The sequence below is a fragment of the Halichoeres trimaculatus genome, unplaced genomic scaffold, assembly GCF_033239565.1.
Source record: "Halichoeres trimaculatus isolate MK-OKI-2021-1 unplaced genomic scaffold, fHalTri1.1 fHalTri1_scaffold_16, whole genome shotgun sequence".
Classification (NCBI taxonomy): Eukaryota; Metazoa; Chordata; class Actinopteri; order Labriformes; family Labridae; genus Halichoeres; species Halichoeres trimaculatus.
Window position 1 is genome coordinate 21090364 of NW_027437194.1, and position 21389 is coordinate 21111752.

General features: G+C 44.4%; 1 non-coding gene across 1 annotated transcript; it reads left to right on the forward strand.

Annotated features, from left to right (window-relative positions):
• The first annotated feature begins 18367 nt into the window (after positions 1-18367).
• On the forward strand, positions 18368-18440 carry trnas-gga (transfer RNA serine (anticodon GGA)). The gene has a single exon. It is a non-coding gene; the product is annotated as a tRNA-Ser (tRNA).
• The last annotated feature ends 2949 nt before the right edge of the window (positions 18441-21389 follow it).

The window sequence follows — 21389 nt, forward strand, 5'->3', positions numbered from 1 at the left end:
GGCTTTGCTCGAAGGCAATGTTTCAATCATGGGCATTGTATTGAGTCCAAAGTCTATTGCCATCCTCCCTTGTGAAAGCTTTTTCAACCTCACCAAGCTTGTCCTCTTTCAACTATCACAGTGTGAAAGGAGGCACACATGTCCATGAGGTTTTTCACATGTATCTGATTGGAGCTGAAGGAGCCGAAATAGCTCAGTTGGGAGAGCTTTAGTCTGAAGATCTAAAGGTTACTGGTTCAATCCTGGGTTTCGTCAACCAAGCATTGCGTGCACACATGTGTCTTTCAAATTGTATTCTCAGTTGGCCAAGTGACCAAAAACCTTTGAAGCTTGAACAACAGAAAGGCACTGTGAGTCCAACTTCCAGCCAAACTGTCCTGAGGCCAGGCACATTGAAGTCCATTTTCTGAGAGCCCATGATGTCAGAAAGATTTTTCTGTTCTTGGTTTTGACCAGTACATTTCAGGTTCCCATGGTCATTGAAGGGCCCCTTGTTTGGACTTTGGGCTTTGCTTGAAGGCAATGTTTCCATCATGGGCATTGTATTGAGTCCAAACTCTATTGCAATCCTCCCTTGTGAAAGCTTTTTCAACCTCACCAAGCTTGTGCTTTTTCAGCTATCACAGTGTGAAAGGAGGCACACATGTCCATGAGATTTTTCACATGTATCTGATTGAAGCTGAAGGAGCCGAAATAGCTCAGTTGGGAGAGCTTTAGTCTGAAGATCTAAAGGTTACTGGTTCAGTCCTGGGTTTCGGCAACCAAGCTTTGCGTGCACACATGTGTCTTTCAAATTGTATTCTCAGTTGGCCAAGTGACCAAAAACCTTTGAAGCTTGAAAAACAGAAAGACACATTGTGTCCTGTTTTCAGCCAAACTGTCCTGAGGCCAGGCACATTGAAGTCCATTTTCTGAGAGCCCATCATATCAGAAAGAGTTTTCTGTTCTTGGTTTTGACCAGTCCATTTCATGGTCCCATGGTCATTAAAGGGCCCCTCGTTTGGACTTTGGGCTTTGCTTGAAGGCAATGTTTCCATCATGGGCATTGTATTGAGTCCAAAGTCTATTGCAATCCTCCCTTGTGAAAGCTTTTTCAACCTCACTGAGCTTGTCCTCTTTCAACTATCACAGTGTGAAAGGAGGCACACATGTCCATGAGGTTTTTCACATGTATCTGATTGGAGCTGAAGGAGCCGAAATAGCTCAGTTGGGAGAGCTTTGGTCTGAAGATCTAAAGGTTACTGGTTCAATCCTGGGATTCGGCAACCCAGCATTGCGTGCACACATGTGTCTTTCAAATGGTAATCTCAGTTTGCCAAGTGACCAAAAACCTTTGAAGCTTGAACAACAGAAAGGCACTTTGAGTCCAAATTCCAGCCAAACTGTCCTGAGGCCAGGCGCATTGAAGTCCATTTTCTGAGAGCCCATGATGTCAGAAAGAGTTTACTGTTCTTGGTTTTGACCAGTACATTTCAGGTTCCCATGGTCATCGAAGGGCCCCTAGTTTGGACTTTGGGCTTTGCTTGAAGGCATTGTTTCCATCATGGGCATTGTATTGAGTCCAAACTTTATTGCAATCCTCCCTTGTGAAAGCTTTTTCAACCTCACCAAGCTTGTCCTCTTTCAACTATCACAGTGTGAAAGGAGGCACACATGTCCATGAGGTATTTCACATGTATCTGATTGGAGCTGAAGGAGCCGAAATAGCTCAGTTGGGAGAGCTTAAGTCTGAAGATCTAAAGGTTACTGGTTCAATCCTGGGTTTCGGCAGCCAAGCATTGCGTGCACACATGTGTCTTTCAAATGGTATTCATAGTAGGCCAAGTGACCAAAAACCTTTGAAGCTTGAAAAACAGAAAGGCACTTTGAGTCCAACTTTCAGCCAAACTGTCCTGAGGCCAGGCACATTGATGTCCATTTTCGGGGAGCCCATGATGTCAGAAAGAGTTTTCTGTTCTTGGTTTTGACCAGTACATTTCAGGTTCCTATGGTCATAGAAGGGCCCCTAGTTTGGACTTTGGGCTTTGCTTGAAGGAAATGTTTCCATCATGGGCATTGTATTGAGTCCAAACTCTATTGCAATCCTCCCTTGTGAAAGCTTTTTCAACCTCACCAAGCTTGTCCTCTTTCAACTATCACAGTGTGAAAGGAGGCACACATGTCCATGAGGTTTTTCACATGTATCTGATTGGAGCTGAAGGAGCCGAAATAGCTCAGTTGGGAGAGCTTTAGTCTGAAGATCTAAAGGTTACTGGTTCAATCCTGGGTTTCGGCAGCCAAGCTTTGCGTGCACACATGTTTCTTTCAAATTTAATTCTCATTTGGCCAAGTGACCAAAAACCTTTGAAGCTTGAACAACAGAAAGGCACTTTGAGTCCAACTTCCAGCCCAAACTGTCCTGAGGCCAGGCACATTGAAGTCCATTTTCTGAGAGCCCATGATGTCAGAAAGAGTTTTCTGTTCTTGGTTTTGACCAGTCCATTTCATGGTCCCATGGTCATTGAAGGGCCCCTCGTTTGGACTTTGGGCTTTGCTTGAAGGCAATGTTTCCATCATGGGCATTGTATTGAGTCCACAGTCTATTGCAATCCTCCCTTGTGAAAGCTTTTTCAACCTCACCAAGCTTGTCCTCTTTCAACTATCACAGTGTGAAAGGAGGCACACATGTCCATGAGGTATTTCACATGTATCTGATTGGAGCTGAAGGAGCCGAAATAGCTCAGTTGGGAGAGCTTAAGTCTGAAGATCTAAAGGTTACAGGTTCAATCCTGGGTTTCGGCAGCCAAGCATTGCGTGCACACATGTGTCTTTCAAATGGTATTCATAGTAGGCCAAGTGACCAAAAACCTTTGAAGCTTGAAAAACAGAAAGGCACTTTGAGTCCAACTTTCAGCCAAACTGTCCTGAGGCCAGGCACATTGAAGTCCATTTTCTGAGAGCCCATGATGTCAGAAAGAGTTTACTGTTCTTGGTTTTGACCAGTACATTTCAGGTTCCCATGGTAATCGAAGGGCCCCTAGTTTGGACTTTGGGCTTTGCTTGAAGGAAATGTTTCCATCATGGGCATGGTATTGAGTCCAAAGTCTATTGCAATCCTCCCTTGTGAAAGCTTTTTCAACCTCACCAAGCTTGTCCTCTTTCAACTATCACAGTGTGAAAGGAGGCACACATGTCCATGAGGTTTTTCACATGTATCTGATTGGAGCTGAAGGAGCCGAAATAGCTCAGTTGGGAGAGCTTAAGTCTGAAGATCTAAAGGTTACTGGTTCAATCCTGGGATTCGGCAACCCAGCATTGCGTGCACACATGTGTCTTTCAAATGGTAATCTCAGTTTGCCAAGTGACCAAAAACCTTTGAAGCTTGAACAACAGAAAGGCACTTTGAGTCCAAATTCCAGCCAAACTGTCCTGAGGCCAGGCGCATTGAAGTCCATTTTCTGAGAGCCCATGATGTCAGTAAGAGTTTTCTGTTCTTGGTTTTGACCAGTACATTTCAGGTTCCCATGGTCATCGAAGGGCCCCTAGTTTGGACTTTGGGCTTTGCTTGAAGGCATTGTTTCCATCATGGGCATTGTATTGAGTCCAAACTTTATTGCAATCCTCCCTTGTGAAAGCTTTTTCAACCTCACCAAGCTTGTCCTCTTTCAACTATCACAGTGTGAAAGGAGGCACACATGTCCATGAGGTATTTCACATGTATCTGATTGGAGCTGAAGGAGCCGAAATAGCTCAGTTGGGAGAGCTTAAGTCTGAAGATCTAAAGGTTACTGGTTCAATCCTGGGTTTCGGCAGCCAAGCATTGCGTGCACACATGTGTCTTTCAAATGGTATTCATAGTAGGCCAAGTGACCAAAAACCTTTGAAGCTTGAAAAACAGAAAGGCACTTTGAGTCCAACTTTCAGCCAAACTGTCCTGAGGCCAGGCACATTGATGTCCATTTTCGGGGAGCCCATGATGTCAGAAAGAGTTTTCTGTTCTTGGTTTTGACCAGTACATTTCAGGTTCCCATGGTCATAGAAGGGCCCCTAGTTTGGACTTTGGGCTTTGCTTGAAGGAAATGTTTCCATCATGGGCATTGTATTGAGTCCAAACTCTATTGCAATCCTCCCTTGTGAAAGCTTTTTCAACCTCACCAAGCTTGTCCTCTTTCAACTATCACAGTGTGAAAGGAGGCACACATGTCCATGAGGTTTTTCACATGTATCTGATTGGAGCCGAATGAGCCGAAATAGCTCAGTTGGGACAGCTTTAGTCTGAAGATCTAAAGGTTACTGGTTCAATCCTGGGTTTCCGCAGCCAAGCTTTGCGTGCACACATGTGTCTTTCAAATTTAATTCTCATTTCGCCAAGTGACCAAAAACCTTTGAAGCTTGAACAACAGAAAGGCACTTTGAGTCCAACTTCCAGCCCAACTGTCCTGAGGCTTGGCACATTGAAGTCCATTTTCTGAGAGCCCATGATGTCAGAAAGAGTTTTCTGTTCTTGGTTTTGACCAGTCCATTTCATGGTCCCATGGTCATTGAAGGGCCCCTCGTTTGGACTTTGGGCTTTGCTTGAAGGCATTGTTTCCATCATGGGCATTGTATTGAGTCCAAACTCTATTGCAATCCTCCCTTGTGAAAGCTTTTTCAACCTCACCAAGCTTGTCCTCTTTCAACTATCACAGTGTGAAAGGAGGCACACATGTCCATGAGGTATTTCACATGTATCTGATTTGAGCTGAAGGAGCCGAAATAGCTCAGTTGGGAGAGCTTTGGTCTGAAGATCTAAAGGTTACTGGTTCAATCCTGGGTTTCGGCAACCAAGCATTGCGTGCACACATGTGTCTTTCAAATGGTAATCTCAGTTTGCCAAGTGACCAAAAACCTTTGAAGCTTGAACAACAGAAAGGCACTTTGAGTCCAAATTCCAGCCAAACTGTCCTGAGGCCAGGCGCATTGAAGTCCATTTTCTGAGAGCCCATGATGTCAGAAAGAGTTTTCTGTTCTTGGTTTTGACCAGTACATTTCAGGTTCCCATAGTCATTGAAGGGCCCCTAAGTTGGACTTTGGGCTTTGCTTGAAGGCAATGTTTCCATCATGGGCATTGTATTGAGTCCAAAGTCTATTGCAATCCTCCCTTGTGAAAGCTTTTTCAACCTCACCAAGCTTGTCCTCTTTCAACTATCACAGTGTGAAAGGAGGCACACATGTCCATGAGGTATTTCACATGTATCTGATTGGAGCTGAAGGAGCCGAAATAGCTCAGTTGGGAGAGCTTTGGTCTGAAGATCTAAAGGTTACTGGTTCAATCCTGGGTTTCGGCAACCAAGCATTGCGTGCACACATGTGTCTTTCAAATGGTAATCTCAGTTTGCCAAGTGACCAAAAACCTTTGAAGCTTGAACAACAGAAAGGCACTTTGAGTCCAAATTCCAGCCAAACTGTCCTGAGGCCAGGCGCATTGAAGTCCATTTTCTGAGAGCCCATGATGTCAGAAAGAGTTTTCTGTTCTTGGTTTTGACCAGTACATTTCAGGTTCCCATGGTAATCAAAGGGCCCCTAGTTTGGACTTTGGGCTTTGCTTGAAGGCATTGTTTCCATCATGGGCATTGTATTGAGTCCAAACTTTATTGCAATCCTCCCTTGTGAAAGCTTTTTCAACCTCACCAAGCTTGTCCTCTTTCAACTATCACAGTGTGAAAGGAGGCACACATGTCCATGAGGTATTTCACATGTATCTGATTGGAGCTGAAGGAGCTGAAATAGCTCAGTTGGGAGAGCTTTAGTCTGAAGATCTAAAGGTTACTGGTTCAATCCTGGGTTTCAGCAACCAAGCTTTGCGTGCACACATGTGTCTTTCAAATTGTATTCTCAGTTGGCCAAGTGACCAACAACCTTTGAAGCTTGAAAAACAGAAAGGCACTTTGTGTCCTGTTTTCAGCCAAACTGTCCTGAGGCCAGGCACATTGAAGTCCATTTTCTGAGAGCCCATCATGTCAGAAAGAGTTTTCTGTTCTTGGTTTTGACCAGTCCATTTCATGGTCCCATGGTCATTGAAGGGCCCCTAAGTTGGACTTTGGGCTTTGCTTGAAGGCAATGTTTCCATCATGGGAATTGTATTGAGTCCAAATTCTATTGCAATCCTCCCTTGTGAAAGCTTTTTCAACCTCACCAAGCTTGTCCTCTTTCAACTATCACAGTGTGAAAGGAGGCACACATGTCCATGAGGTATTTCACATGTATCTGATTGGAGCTGAAGGAGCCGAAATAGCTCAGTTGGGAGAGCTTTGGTCTGAAGATCTAAAGGTTACTGGTTCAATCCTGGGTTTCGGCAACCAAGCATTGCGTGCACACATGTGTCTTTCAAATGGTAATCTCAGTTTGCCAAGTGACCAAAAACCTTTGAAGCTTGAACAACAGAAAGGCACTTTGAGTCCAAATTCCAGCCAAACTGTCCTGAGGCCAGGCGCATTGGAGTCCATTTTCTGAGAGCCCATGATGTCAGAAAGAGTTTACTGTTCTTGGTTTTGACCAGTACATTTCAGGTTCCCATGGTAATCGAAGGGCCCCTAGTTTGGACTTTGGGCTTTGCTTGAAGGCATTGTTTCCATCATGGGCATTGTATTGAGTCCAAACTTTATTGCAATCCTCCCTTGTGAAAGCTTTTTCAACCTCACCAAGCTTGTCCTGTTTCAACTATCACAGTGTGAAAGGAGGCACACATGTCCATGAGGTATTTCACATGTATCTGATTGGAGCTGAAGGAGCTGAAATAGCTCAGTTGGGAGAGCTTAAGTCTGAAGATCTAAAGGTTACTGGTTCAATCCTGGGTTTCGGCAGCCAAGCATTGCGTGCACACATGTGTCTTTCAAATGGTATTCATAGTAGGCCAAGTGACCAAAAACCTTTGAAGCTTGAACAACAGAAAGGCACTTTGTGTCCCTTTTTTCAGCCAGACTGTCCTGAGGCCAGGCACATGGAAGTCCATTTTCTGAGAGCCCATGATGTCAGAAAGAGTTTACTGTTCTTGGTTTTGACCAGTACATTTCAGGTTCCCATGGTAATCGAAGGGCCCCTAGTTTGGACTTTGGGCTTTGCTTGAAGGCAATGTTTCCATCATGGGCATTGTATTGAGTCCAAACTCTATTGCAATCCTCCCTTGTGAAAGCTTTTTCAACCTCACCAAGCTTGTCCTTTTTCAACTATCACAGTGTGAAAGGAGGCACACATGTCCATGAGATTTTTCACATGTATCTGATTGGAGCTGAAGGAGCCAAAATAGCTCAGTTGGGAGAGCTTTGGTCTGAAGATCTAAAGGTTACTGGTTCAATCCTGGGTTTCGGCAACCAAGCATTGCGTGCACACATGTGTCTTTCAAATGGTAATCTCAGTTTGCCAAGTGACCAAAAACCTTTGAAGCTTGAACAACAGAAAGGCACTTTGAGTCCAAATTCCAGCCAAACTGTCCTGAGGCCAGGCACATTGAAGTCCATTTTCTGAGAGCCCATGATGTCAGAAAGAGTTTTCTGTTCTTGGTTTTGACCAGTACATTTCAGGTTCCCATGGTCATTGAAGGGCCCCTAAGTTGGACTTTGGGCTTTGCTTGAAGGCAATGTTTCCATCATGGGCATTGTATTGAGTCCAAACTTTATTGCAATCCTCCCTTGTGAAAGCTTTTTCAACCTCACCAAGCTTGTCCTCTTTCAACTATCACAGTGTGAAAGGAGGCACACATGTCCATGAGGTATTTCACATGTTTCTGATTGGAGCTGAAGGAGCTGAAATAGCTCAGTTGGGAGAGCTTTAGTCTGAAGATCTAAAGGTTACTGGTTCAATCCTGGGTTTCAGCAACCAAGCTTTGCGTGCACACATGTGTCTTTCAAATTGTATTCTCAGTTGGCCAAGTGACCAACAACCTTTGAAGCTTGAAAAACAGAAAGGCACTTTGTGTCCGGTTTTCAGCCAAACTGTCCTGAGGCCAGGCACATTGAAGTCCATTTTCTGAGAGCCCATCATGTCAGAAAGAGTTTTCTGTTCTTGGTTTTGACCAGTCCATTTCATGGTCCCATGGTCATTGAAGGGCCCCTCGTTTGGACTTTGGGCTTTGCTTGAAGGCAATGTTTCCATCATGGGCATTGTATTGAGTCCAAATTCTATTGCAATCCTCCCTTGTGAAAGCTTTTTCAACCTCACCAAGCTTGTCCTGTTTCAACTATCACAGTGTGAAAGGAGGCACACATGTCCATGAGGTATTTCACATGTATCTGATTGGAGCTGAAGGAGCTGAAATAGCTCAGTTGGGAGAGCTTAAGTCTGAAGATCTAAAGGTTACTGGTTCAAACCTGGGTTTCGGCAGCCAAGCATTGCGTGCACACATATGTCTTTCAAATGGTATTCATAGTAGGCCAAGTGACCAAAAACCTTTGAAGCTTGAACAACAGAAAGGCACTTTGTGTCCCTTTTTTCAGCCAGACTGTCCTGAGGCCAGGCACATGGAAGTCCATTTTCTGAGAGCCCATGATGTCAGAAAGAGTTTACTGTTCTTGGTTTTGACCAGTACATTTCAGGTTCCCATGGTCATTGAAGGGCCCCTCGTCTGGACTTTGGGCTTTGCTTGAAGGCAATGTTTCCATCATGGGCATTGTATTGAGTCCAAACTCTATTGCAATCCTCCCTTGTGAAAGCTTTTTCAACCTCACCAAGCTTGTCCTCTTTCAACTATCACAGTGTGAAAGGAGGCACACATGTCCATGAGATTTTTCACATGTATCTGATTGGAGCCAAAGGAGCCGAAATAGCTCAGTTGGGAGAGCTTTGGTCTGAAGATCTAAAGGTTACTGGTTCAATCCTGGGTTTCAGCAGCCAAGCTTTGCGTGCACACATGTGTCTTTCAAATTGTATTCTCAGTTGGCCAAGTGACCAAAAACCTTTGAAGCTTGAAAAACAGAAAGGCACTTTGAGTCCAAATTCCAGCCAAACTGTCCTGAGGCCAGGCGCATTGAAGTCCATTTTCTGAGAGCCCATGATGTCAGAAAGAGTTTTCTGTTCTTGGTTTTGACCAGTCCATTTCATGGTCCCATGGTCATTGAAGGGCCCCTCGTTTGGACTTTGGGCTTTGCTTGAAGGCAATGTTTCCATCATGGGCATTGTATTGAGTCCAAACTTTATTGCAATCCTCCCTTGTGAAAGCTTTTTCAACCTCACCAAGCTTGTCCTCTTTCAACTATCACAGTGTGAAAGGAGGCACACATGTCCATGAGGTTTTTCACATGTATCTGATTGGAGCTGAAGGAGCCGAAATAGCTCAGTTGGGAGAGCTTAAGTCTGAAGATCTAAAGGTTACTGGTTCAATCCTGGGTTTCGGCAGCCAAGCATTGCGTGCACACATGTGTCTTTCAAATGGTATTCATAGTAGGCCAAGTGACCAAAAACCTTTGAAGCTTGAACAACAGAAAGGCACTTTGAGTCCAACTTTCAGCCAAACTGTCCTGAGGCCAGGCGCATTGAAGTCCATTTTCGGTGAGCCCATGATGTCAGAAAGAGTTTACTGTTCTTGGTTTTGACCAAACCATTTCATGGTCCCATGGTCATTGAAGGGCCCCTCGTTTGGACTTTGGGCTTTGCTTGAAGGCAATGTTTCCATCATGGGCATTGTATTGAGTCCACAGTCTATTGCAATCCTCCCTTGTGAAAGCTTTTTCAACCTCACCAAGCTTGTCCTCTTTCAACTATCACAGTGTGAAAGGAGGCACACATGTCCATGAGGTTTTTCACATGTATCTGATTGGAGCTGAAGGAGCCGAAATAGCTCAGTTGGGAGAGCTTAAGTCTGAAGATCTAAAGGTTACTGGTTCAATCCTGGGTTTCGGCAGCCAAGCATTGCGTGCACACATGTGTCTTTCAAATGGTATTCATAGTAGGCCAAGTGACCAAAAACCTTTGAAGCTTGAAAAACAGAAAGGCACTTTGAGTCCAACTTTCAGCCAAACTGTCCTGAGGCCAGGCGCATTGAAGTCCATTTTCGGGGAGCCCATGATGTCAGAAAGAGTTTACTGTTCTTGGTTTTGACCAAACCATTTCATGGTCCCATGGTCATTGAAGGGCCCCTCGTTTGGACTTTGGGCTTTGCTCGAAGGCAATCTTTCAATCATGGGCATTGTATTGAGTCCAAACTTTATTGCAATCCTCCCTTGTGAAAGCTTTTTCAACCTCACCAAGCTTGTCCTCTTTCAACTATCACAGTGTGAAAGGAGGCACACATGTCCATGAGGTATTTCACATGTATCTGATTGGAGCTGAAGGAGCCGAAATAGCTCAGTTGGGAGAGCTTAAGTCTGAAGATCTAAAGGTTACTGGTTCAATCCTGGGTTTTGGCAGTCAAGCATTGTGTGCACACATGTGTCTTTCAAATGGTATTCATAGTAGGCCAAGTGACCAAAAACCTTTGAAGCTTGAACAACAGAAAGGCACTTTGTGTCCCTTTTTTCAGCCAGACTGTCCTGAGGCCAGGCACATGGAAGTCCATTTTCTGAGAGCCCATGATGTCAGAAAGATTTTTCTGTTCTTGGTTTTGACCAGTACATTTCAGGTTCCCATGGTTATCGAAGGGCCCATAGTTTGGACTTTGGGCTTTGCTCGAAGGCAATGTTTCCATCATGGGCATTGTATTGAGTCCAAAGTCTATTGCAATCCTCCCTTGTGAAAGCTTTTTCAACCTTACCAAGCTTGTCCTCTTTCAACTATCACGATGTGAAAGGAGGCACACATGTCCATGAGGTATTTCACATGTATCTGATTGGAGCTGAAGGAGCCGAAATAGCTCAGTTGGGAGAGCTTAAGTCTGAAGATCTAAAGGTTACTGGTTCAATCCTGGGTTTCGGCAACCAAGCATTGCGTGCACACATGTGTCTTTCAAATGTTATTCATAGTAGGCCAAGTGACCAAAAACCTTTGAAGCTTGAACAACAGAAAGGCACTTTGAGTCCCTTTTTTCAGCCAGACTGTCCTGAGGCCAGGCGCATTGAAGTCCATTTTCTGAGAGCCCATGATGTCAGAAAGAGTTTACTGTTCTTGGTTTTGACCAAACCATTTCAGGTTCCCATGGTAATCTAAGGGCCCCTAGTTTGGACTTTGGGCTTTGCTTGAAGGCAATGTTTCCATCATGGGCATTGTATTGAGTCCAAACTTTATTGCAATCCTCCCTTGTGAAAGCTTTTTCAACCTCACCAAGCTTGTCCTCTTTCAACTATCACAGTGTGAAAGGAGGCACACATGTCCATGAGGTATTTCACATGTATCTGATTGGAGCTGAAGGAGCCGAAATAGCTCAGTTGGGAGAGCTTAAGTCTGAAGATCTAAAGGTTACTGGTTCAATCCTGGGTTTCGGCAACCAAGCTTTGCGTGCACACATGTGTCTTTCAAATTGTATTCTCAGTTGGCCAAGTGACCAAAAACCTTTGAAGCTTGAAAAACAGAAAGGCACTTTGAGTCCAACTTTCAGCCAAACTGTCCTGAGGCCAGGCACATTGAAGTCCATTTTCAAAGAGCCCATCATGTCAGAAAGAGTTTTCTGTTCTTGGTTTTGACCAGTCCATTTCATGGTCCCATGGTCATTGAAGGGCCCCTCGTTTGGACTTTGGGCTTTGCTTGAAGGCAATGTTTCCATGATGGGCATTGTATTGAGTCCAAAGTCTATTGCAATCCTCCCTTGTGAAAGCTTTTTCAACCTCACCAAGCTTGTCCTCTTTCAACTATCACAGTGTGAAAGGAGGCACACATGTCCATGAGGTATTTCACATGTATCTGATTGGAGCTGAAGGAGCCGAAATAGCTCAGTTGGGAGAGCTTTGGTCTGAAGATCTAAAGGTTACTGGTTCAATCCTGGGTTTCGGCAACCAAGCATTGCGTGCACACATGTGTCTTTTAAATGGTAATCTCAGTTTGCCAAGTGACCAAAAACCTTTGAAGCTTGAACAACAGAAAGGCACTTTGAGTCCAAATTCCAGCCAAACTGTCCTGAGGCCAGGCACATTGAAGTCCATTTTCTGAGAGCCCATGATGTCAGAAAGAGTTTTCTGTTCTTGGTTTTGACCAGTCCATTTCATGGTTCCATGGTCATTGAAGGGCCCCTAGTTTGGACTTTGGGCTTTGCTTGAAGGCATTGTTTCCATCATGGGCATTGTATTGAGTCCAAACTTTATTGCAATCCTCCCTTGTGAAAGCTTTTTCAACCTCACCAAGCTTGTCCTCTTTCAACTATCACAGTGTGAAAGGAGGCACACATGTCCATGAGGTATTTCACATGTATCTGATTGGAGCTGAAGGAGCTGAAATAGCTCAGTTGGGAGAGCTTAAGTCTGAAGATCTAAAGGTTACTGGTTCAATCCTGGGTTTCGGCAACCAAGCTTTGCGTGCACACATGTGTCTTTCAAATTGTATTCTCAGTTGGCCAAGTGACCAAAAACCTTTGAAGCTTGAAAAACAGAAAGGCACTTTGTGTCCTGTTTTCAGCCAAACTGTCCTGAGGCCAGGCACATTGAAGTCCATTTTCAAAGAGCCCATCATGTCAGAAAGAGTTTTCTGTTCTTGGTTTTGACCAGTCCATTTCATGGTCCCATGGTCATTGAAGGGCCCCTCGTTTGGACTTTGGGCTTTGCTTGAAGGCAATGTTTCCATCATGGGCATTGTATTGAGTCCAAAGTCTATTGCAATCCTCCCTTGTGAAAGCTTTTTCAACCTCACCAAGCTTGTCCTCTTTCAACTATCACAGTGTGAAAGGAGGCACACATGTCCATGAGGTATTTCACATGTATCTGATTGGAGCTGAAGGAGCCGAAATAGCTCAGTTGGGAGATCTTTGGTCTGAAGATCTAAAGGTTACTGGTTCAATCCTGGGATTCGGCAACCAAGCATTGCGTGCACACATGTGTCTTTCAAATGGTAATCTCAGTTTGCCAAGTGACCAAAAACCTTTGAAGCTTGAACAACAGAAAGGCACTTTGAGTCCAAATTCCAGCCAAACTGTCCTGAGGCCAGGCGCATTGAAGTCCATTTTCTGAGAGCCCATGATGTCAGAAAGAGTTTTCTGTTCTTGGTTTTGACCAGTCCATTTCATGGTCCCATGGTCATTGAAGGGCCCCTAGTTTGGACTTTGGGCTTTGCTTGAAGGCATTGTTTCCATCATGGGCATTGTATTGAGTCCAAACTTTATTGCAATCCTCCCTTGTGAAAGCTTTTTCAACCTCACCAAGCTTGTCCTCTTTCAACTATCACAGTGTGAAAGGAGGCACACATGTCCATGAGGTATTTCACATGTATCTGATTGGAGCTGAAGGAGCTGAAATAGCTCAGTTGGGAGAGCTTTAGTCTGAAGATCTAAAGGTTACTGGTTCAATCCTGGGTTTCGGCAACCAAGCATTGCGTGCACACATGTGTCTTTCAAATTGTATTCTCAGTTGGCCAAGTGACCAACAACCTTTGAAGCTTGAAAAACAGAAAGGCACTTTGTGTCCTGTTTTCAGCCAAACTGTCCTGAGGCCAGGCACATTGAAGTCCATTTTCTGAGAGCCCATGATGTCAGAAAGAGTTTTCTGTTCTTGGTTTTGACCAGTACATTTCAGGTTCCCATGGTCATTGAAGGGCCCCTAAGTTGGACTTTGGGCTTTGCTTGAAGGCAATGTTTCCATCATGGGCATTGTATTGAGTCCAAACTTTATTGCAATCCTCCCTTGTGAAAGCTTTTTCAACCTCACCAAGCTTGTCCTCTTTCAACTATCACAGTGTGAAAGGAGGCACACATGTCCATGAGGTTTTTCACATGTATCTGATTGGAGCTGAAGGAGCCGAAATAGTTCAGTTGGGAGAGCTTTGGTCTGAAGATCTAAAGGTTACTGGTTCAATCCTGGGATTCGGCAACCAAGCATTGCGTGCACACATGTGTCTTTCAAATGGTAATCTCAGTTTGCCAAGTGACCAAAAACCTTTGAAGCTTGAAAAACAGAAAGGCACTTTGAGTCCAACTTCCAGCCAAACTGTCCTGAGGCTTGGCACATTGAAGTCCATTTTCTGAGAGCCCATGATGTCAGAAAGAGTTTTCTGTTCTTGGTTTTGACCAGTACATTTCAGGTTCCCATGGTAATCGAAGGGCCCCTAAGTTGGACTTTGGGCTTTGCTTGAAGGCAATGTTTCCATTATGGGCATTGTATTGAGTCCAAACTTTATTGCAATCCTCCCTTGTGAAAGCTTTTTCAACCTCACCAAGCTTGTCCTCTTTCAACTATCACAGTGTGAAAGGAGGCACACATGTCCATGAGGTATTTCACATGTATCTGATTGGAGCTGAAGGAGCCGAAATAGCTCAGTTGGGAGAGCTTAAGTCTGAAGATCTAAAGGTTACTGGTTCAATCCTGGGTTTCGGCAACCAAGCATTGCGTGCACACATGTGTCTTTCAAATGGTAATCTCAGTTTGCCAAGTGACCAAAAACCTTTGAAGCTTGAACAACAGAAAGGCACTTTGAGTCCAAATTCCAGCCAAACTGTCCTGAGGCCAGGCGCATTGAAGTCCATTTTCTGAGAGCCCATGATGTCAGAAAGAGTTTACTGTTCTTGGTTTTGACCAGTACATTTCAGGTTCCCATGGTAATCGAAGGGCCCCTAGTTTGGACTTTGGGCTTTGCTTGAAGGCATTGTTTCCATCATGGGCATTGTATTGAGTCCAAACTTTATTGCAATCCTCCCTTGTGAAAGCTTTTTCAACCTCACCAAGCTTGTCCTGTTTCAACTATCACAGTGTGAAAGGAGGCACACATGTCCATGAGGTATTTCACATGTATCTGATTGGAGCTGAAGGAGCTGAAATAGCTCAGTTGGGAGAGCTTAAGTCTTAAGATCTAAAGGTTACTGGTTCAATCCTGGGTTTCGGCAACCAAGCTTTGCGTGCACACATGTGTCTTTCAAATTGTATTCTCAGTTTGCCAAGTGACCAAAAACCTTTGAAGCTTGAACAACAGGAAGGCACTTTGAGTCCAAATTCCAGCCAAACTGTCCTGAGGCCAGGCGCATTGAAGTCCATTTTCTGAGAGCCCATCATGTCAGAAAGAGTTTACTGTTCTTGGTTTTGACCAGTACATTTCAGGTTCCCATGGTCATCGAAGGGCCCCTAGTTTGGACTTTGGGCTTTGCATGAAGGCATTGTTTCCATCATGGGCATTGTATTGAGTCCAAAGTCTATTGCAATCCTCCCTTGTGAAAGCTTTTTCAACCTCACCAAGCTTGTCCTCTTTCAACTATCACAGTGTGAAAGGAGGCACACATGTCCATGAGGTATTTCACATGTATCTGATTGGAGCTGAAGGAGCCGAAATAGCTCAGTTGGGAGAGCTTAAGTCTGAAGATCTAAAGGTTACTGGTTCAATCCTGGGTTTCGGCAGCCAAGCATTGCGTGCACACATGTGTCTTTCAAATGGTATTCATAGTAGGCCAAGTGACCAAAAACCTTTGAAGCTTGAAAAACAGAAAGGCACTTTGAGTCCAACTTTCAGCCAAACTGTCCTGAGGCCAGGCACATTGATGTCCATTTTCAGGGAGCCCATGATGTCAGAAAGAGTTTTCTGTTCTTGGTTTTGACCAGTACATTTCAGGTTCCCATGGTCAAAGAAGGGCCACTAGTTTGGACTTTGGGCTTTGCTTGAAGGCAATGTTTCCATCATGGGCATTGTATTGAGTCCAAACTCTATTGCAATCCTCCCTTGTGAAAGCTTTTTCAACCTCACCAAGCTTGTCCTCTTTCAACTATCACAGTGTGAAAGGAGGCACACATGTCCATGAGGTTTTTCACATGTATCTGATTGGAGCCGAATGAGCCGAAAAAGCTCAGTTGGGAGAGCTTTAGTCTGAAGATCTAAAGGTTACTGGTTCAATCCTGGCTTTTGGCAGCCAAGCTTTGCGTGCACACATGTGTCTTTCAAATTTAATTCTCATTTGGCCAAGTGACCAAAAACCTTTGAAGCTTGAACAACAGAAAGGCACTTTGAGTCCAACTTCCAGCCCAACTGTCCTGAGGCCAGGCACATTGAAGTCCATTTTCTGAGAGCCCATGATGTCAGAAAGAGTTTTCTGTTCTTGGTTTTGACCAGTACATTTCAGGTTCCCATGGTAATCGAAGGGCCCCTAGTTTGGACTTTGGGCTTTGCTTGAAGGCATTGTTTCCATCATGGGCATTGTATTGAGTCCAAACTTTATTGCAATCCTCCCTTGTGAAAGCTTTTTCAACCTCACCAAGCTTGTCCTCTTTCAACTATCACAGTGTGAAAGGAGGCACACATGTCCATGAGGTATTTCACATGTATCTGATTGGAGCTGAAGGAGCCGAAATAGCTCAGTTGGGAGAGCTTAAGTCTGAAGATCTAAAGGTTACTGGTTCAATCCTGGGTTTCGGCAACCAAGCATTGCGTGCACACATGTGTCTTTTAAATGGTATTCTCAGTTGGCCAAGTGACCAAAAACCTTTGAAGCTTGAACAACAGAAAGGCACTTTGAGTCCAAATTCCAGCCAAACTGTCCTGAGGCCAGGAACATTGAAGTCCATTTTCTGAGAGCCCATGATGTCAGAAAGAGTTTTCTGTTCTTGGTTTTGACCAGTCCATTTCATGGTTCCATGGTCATTGAAGGGCCCCTAGTTTGGACTTTGGGCTTTGCTTGAAGGCATTGTTTCCATCATGGGCATTGTATTGAGTCCAAACTTTATTGCAATCCTCCCTTGTGAAAGCTTTTTCAACCTCACCAAGCTTGTCCTCTTTCAACTATCACAGTGTGAAAGGAGGCACACATGTCCATGAGGTATTTCACATGTATCTGATTGGAGCTGAAGGAGCTGAAATAGCTCAGTTGGGAGAGCTTAAGTCTGAAGATCTAAAGGTTACTGGTTCAATCCTGGGTTTCGGCAACCAAGCTTTGCGTGCACACATGTGTCTTTCAAATTGTATTCTCAGTTGGCCAAGTGACCAAAAACCTTTGAAGCTTGAAAAACAGAAAGGCACTTTGTGTCCTGTTTTCAGCCAAACTGTCCTGAGGCCAGGCACATTGAAGTCCATTTTCTGAGAGCCCATGATGTCAGAAAGAGTTTACTGCTCTTGGTTTTGACCAGTCCATTTCATGGTCCCATGGTCATTGAAGGGCCCCTCGTTTGGACTTTGGGCTTTGCTTGAAGGCAATGTTTCCATCATGGGCATTGTATTGAGTCCAAAGTCTATTGCAATCCTCCCTTGTGAAAGCTTTTTCAACCTCACCAAGCTTGTCCTCTTTCAACTATCACAGTGTGAAAGGAGGCACACATGTCCATGAGGTATTTCACATGTATCTGATTGGAGCTGAAGGAGCCGAAATAGCTCAGTTGGGAGAGCTTTGGTCTGAAGATCTAAAGGTTACTGGTTCAATCCTGGGTTTCGGCAACCAAGCATTGCGTGCACACATGTGTCTTTCAAATGGTAATCTCAGTTTGCCAAGTGACCAAAAACCTTTGAAGCTTGAACAACAGAAAGGCACTTTGAGTCCAAATTCCAGCCAAACTGTCCTGAGGCCAGGCGCATTGAAGTCCATTTTCTGAGGGCCCATGATGTCAGAAAGAGTTTACTGTTCTTGGTTTTGACCAGTACATTTCAGGTTCCCATGGTAATCGAAGGGCCCCTAGTTTGGACTTTGGGCTTTGCTTGAAGGCATTGTTTCCATCATGGGCATGGTATTGAGTCCAAAGTCTATTGCAATCCTCCCTTGTGAAAGCTTTTTCAACCTCACCAAGCTTGTCCTCTTTCAACTATCACAGTGTGAAAGGAGGCACACATGTCCATGAGGTATTTCACATGTATCTGATTGGAGCTGAAGGAGCCAAAATAGCTCAGTTGGGAGAGCTTTGGTCTGAAGATCTAAAGGTTACTGGTTCAATCCTGGGTTTCGGCAGCCAAGCATTGCGTGCACACATGTGTCTTTCAAATTGTATTCTCAGTTGGCCAAGTGACCAAAAACCTTTGAAGCTTGAAAAACAGAAAGGCACTTTGAGTCCAACTTTCAGCCAAACTGTCCTGAGGCCAGGCGCATTGAAGTCCATTTTCGGGGAGCCCATGATGTCAGAAAGAGTTTACTGCTCTTGGTTTTGACCAAACCATTTCATGGTCCCATGGTCATTGAAGGGCCCCTCGTTTGGACTTTGGGCTTTGCTCGAAGGCAATGTTTCAATCATGGGCATTGTATTGACTCCAAACTCTATTGCAATCCTCCCTTGTGAAAGCTTTTTCAACCTCACCAAGCTTGTCCTCTTTCAACTATCACAGTGTGAAAGGAGGCACACATGTCCATGAGGTTTTTCACATGTATCTGATTGGAGCTGTAGGAGCCGAAATAGCTCAGTTGGGAGAGCTTTAGTCTGGAGATCTAAAGGTTACTGGTTCAATCCTGGGTTTCGGCAGTCAAGCATTGTGTGCACACATGTGTCTTTCAAATGGTATTCATAGTAGGCCAAGTGACCAAAAACCTTTGTAGCTTGAAAAACAGAAAGGCACTTTGTGTCCCTTTTTTCAGCCAGACTGTCCTGAGGCCAGGCACATGGAAGTCCATTTTCTGAGAGCCCATGATGTCAGAAAGATTTTTCTGTTCTTGGTTTTGACCAGTACATTTCAGGTTCCCATGGTTATCGAAGGGCCCATAGTTTGGACTTTGGGCTTTGCTCGAAGGCAATGTTTCCATCATGGGCATTGTATTGAGTCCAAAGTCTATTGCAATCCTCCCTTGTGAAAGCTTTTTCAACCTTACCAAGCTTGTCCTCTTTCAACTATCACGATGTGAAAGGAGGCACACATGTCCATGAGGTTTTTCACATGTATCTGATTGGAGCTGAAGGAGCCGAAATAGCTCAGTTGGGAGAGCTTTGGTCTGAAGATCTAAAGGTTACTGGTTCAATCCTGGGTTTCGGCAACCAAGCATTGCTTGCACACATGTGTCTTTCAAATTGTATTCTCACTTGGCCAAGTGACCAAAAACCTTTGAAGCTTGAACAACAGAAAGGCACTGTGAGTCCAACTTCCAGCCAAACTGTCCTGAGGCCAGGCGCATTGAAGTCCATTTTCTGAGAGCCCATGATGTCAGAAAGAGTTTACTGTTCTTGGTTTTGACCAAACCATTTCATGGTCCCATGGTCATTGAAGGGCCCCTAGTTTGGACTTTGGGCTTTGCTCGAAGGCAATGTTTCAATCATGGGCATTGTATTGAGTCCAAAGTCTATTGCAATCCTCCCTTGTGAAAGCTTTTTCAACCTCACCAAACTTGTCCTCTTTCAACTATCACAGTGTGAAAGGAGGCACACATGTCCATGAGGTATTTCACATGTATCTGATTGGAGCTGAAGGAGCTGAAATAGCTCAGTTGGGAGAGCTTAAGTCTGAAGATCTAAAGGTTACTGGTTCAAACCTGGGTTTCGGCAACCAAGCTTTGCGTGCACACATGTGTCTTTCAAATTGTATTCTCAGTTGGCCAAGTGACCAAAAACCTTTGAAGCTTGAACAACAGAAAGGCACTTTGTGTCCCTTTTTTAAGCCAAACTGTCCTGAGGCCAGGCACATTGAAGTCCATTTTCAAAGAGCCCATCATGTCAGAAAGAGTTTTCTGTTCTTGGTTTTGACCAGTCCATTTCATGGTCCCATGGTCATTGAAGGGCCCCTCGTTTGGACTTTGGGCTTTGCTTGAAGGCATTGTTTCCATCATGGGCATTGTATTGAGTCCAAACTTTATTGCAATCCTCCCTTGTGAAAGCTTTTTCAACCTCACCAAGCTTGTCCTCTTTCAACTATCACAGTGTGAAAGGAGGCACACATGTCCATGAGGTATTTCACATGTATCTGATTGGAGCTGAAGGAGCTGAAATAGCTCAGTTGGGAGAGCTTAAGTCTGAAGATCTAAAGGTTACTGGTTCAAACCTGGGTTTCGGCAGCCAAGCATTGCGTGCACACATGTGTCTTTCAAATGGTATTCATAGTAGGCCAAGTGACCAAAAACCTTTGAAGCTTGAACAACAGAAAGGCACTTTGTGTCCCTTTTTTCAGCCAGACTGTCCTGAGGCCAGGCACATGGAAGTCCATTTTCTGAGAGCCCATGATGTCAGAAAGAGTTTACTGTTCTTGGTTTTGACCAAACCATTTCATGGTCCCATGGTCATTGAAGGGCCCCTAGTTTGGACTTTGGGCTTTGCTCGAAGGCAATGTTTCAATCATGGGCATTGTATTGAGTCCAAAGTCTATTGCAATCCTCCCTTGTGAAAGCTTTTTCAACCTCACCAAACTTGTCCTCTTTCAACTATCACAGTGTGAAAGGAGGCACACATGTCCATGAGGTATTTCACATGTATCTGATTGGAGCTGAAGGAGCTGAAATAGCTCAGTTGGGAGAGCTTAAGTCTGAAGATCTAAAGGTTACTGGTTCAAACCTGGGTTTCGGCAACCAAGCTTTGCGTGCACACATGTGTCTTTCAAATTGTATTCTCAGTTGGCCAAGTGACCAAAAACCTTTGAAGCTTGAACAACAGAAAGGCACTTTGTGTCCCTTTTTTAAGCCAAACTGTCCTGAGGCCAGGCACATTGAAGTCCATTTTCAAAGAGCCCATCATGTCAGAAAGAGTTTTCTGTTCTTGGTTTTGACCAGTCCATTTCATGGTCCCATGGTCATTGAAGGGCCCCTCGTTTGGACTTTGGGCTTTGCTTGAAGGCATTGTTTCCATCATGGGCATTGTATTGAGTCCAAACTTTATTGCAATCCTCCCTTGTGAAAGCTTTTTCAACCTCACCAAGCTTGTCCTCTTTCAACTATCACAGTGTGAAAGGAGGCACACATGTCCATGAGGTATTTCACATGTATCTGATTGGAGCTGAAGGAGCTGAAATAGCTCAGTTGGGAGAGCTTAAGTCTGAAGATCTAAAGGTTACTGGTTCAAACCTGGGTTTCGGCAGCCAAGCATTGCGTGCACACATGTGTCTTTCAAATGGTATTCATAGTAGGCCAAGTGACCAAAAACCTTTGAAGCTTGAACAACAGAAAGGCACTTTGTGTCCCTTTTTTCAGCCAGACTGTCCTGAGGCCAGGCACATGGAAGTCCATTTTCTGAGAGCCCATGATGTCAGAAAGAGTTTACTGTTCTTGGTTTTGACCAGTACATTTCAGGTTCCCATGGTCATTGAAGGGCCCCTAAGTTGGACTTTGGGCTTTGCTTGAAGGCAATGTTCCATCATGGGCATTGTATTGAGTCCAAAGTCTATTGCAATCCTCCCTTGTGAAAGCTTTTTCAACCTCACCAAGCTTGTCCTCTTTCAACTATCACAGTGTGAAAGGAGGCACACATGTCCATGAGGTATTTCACATGTATCTGATT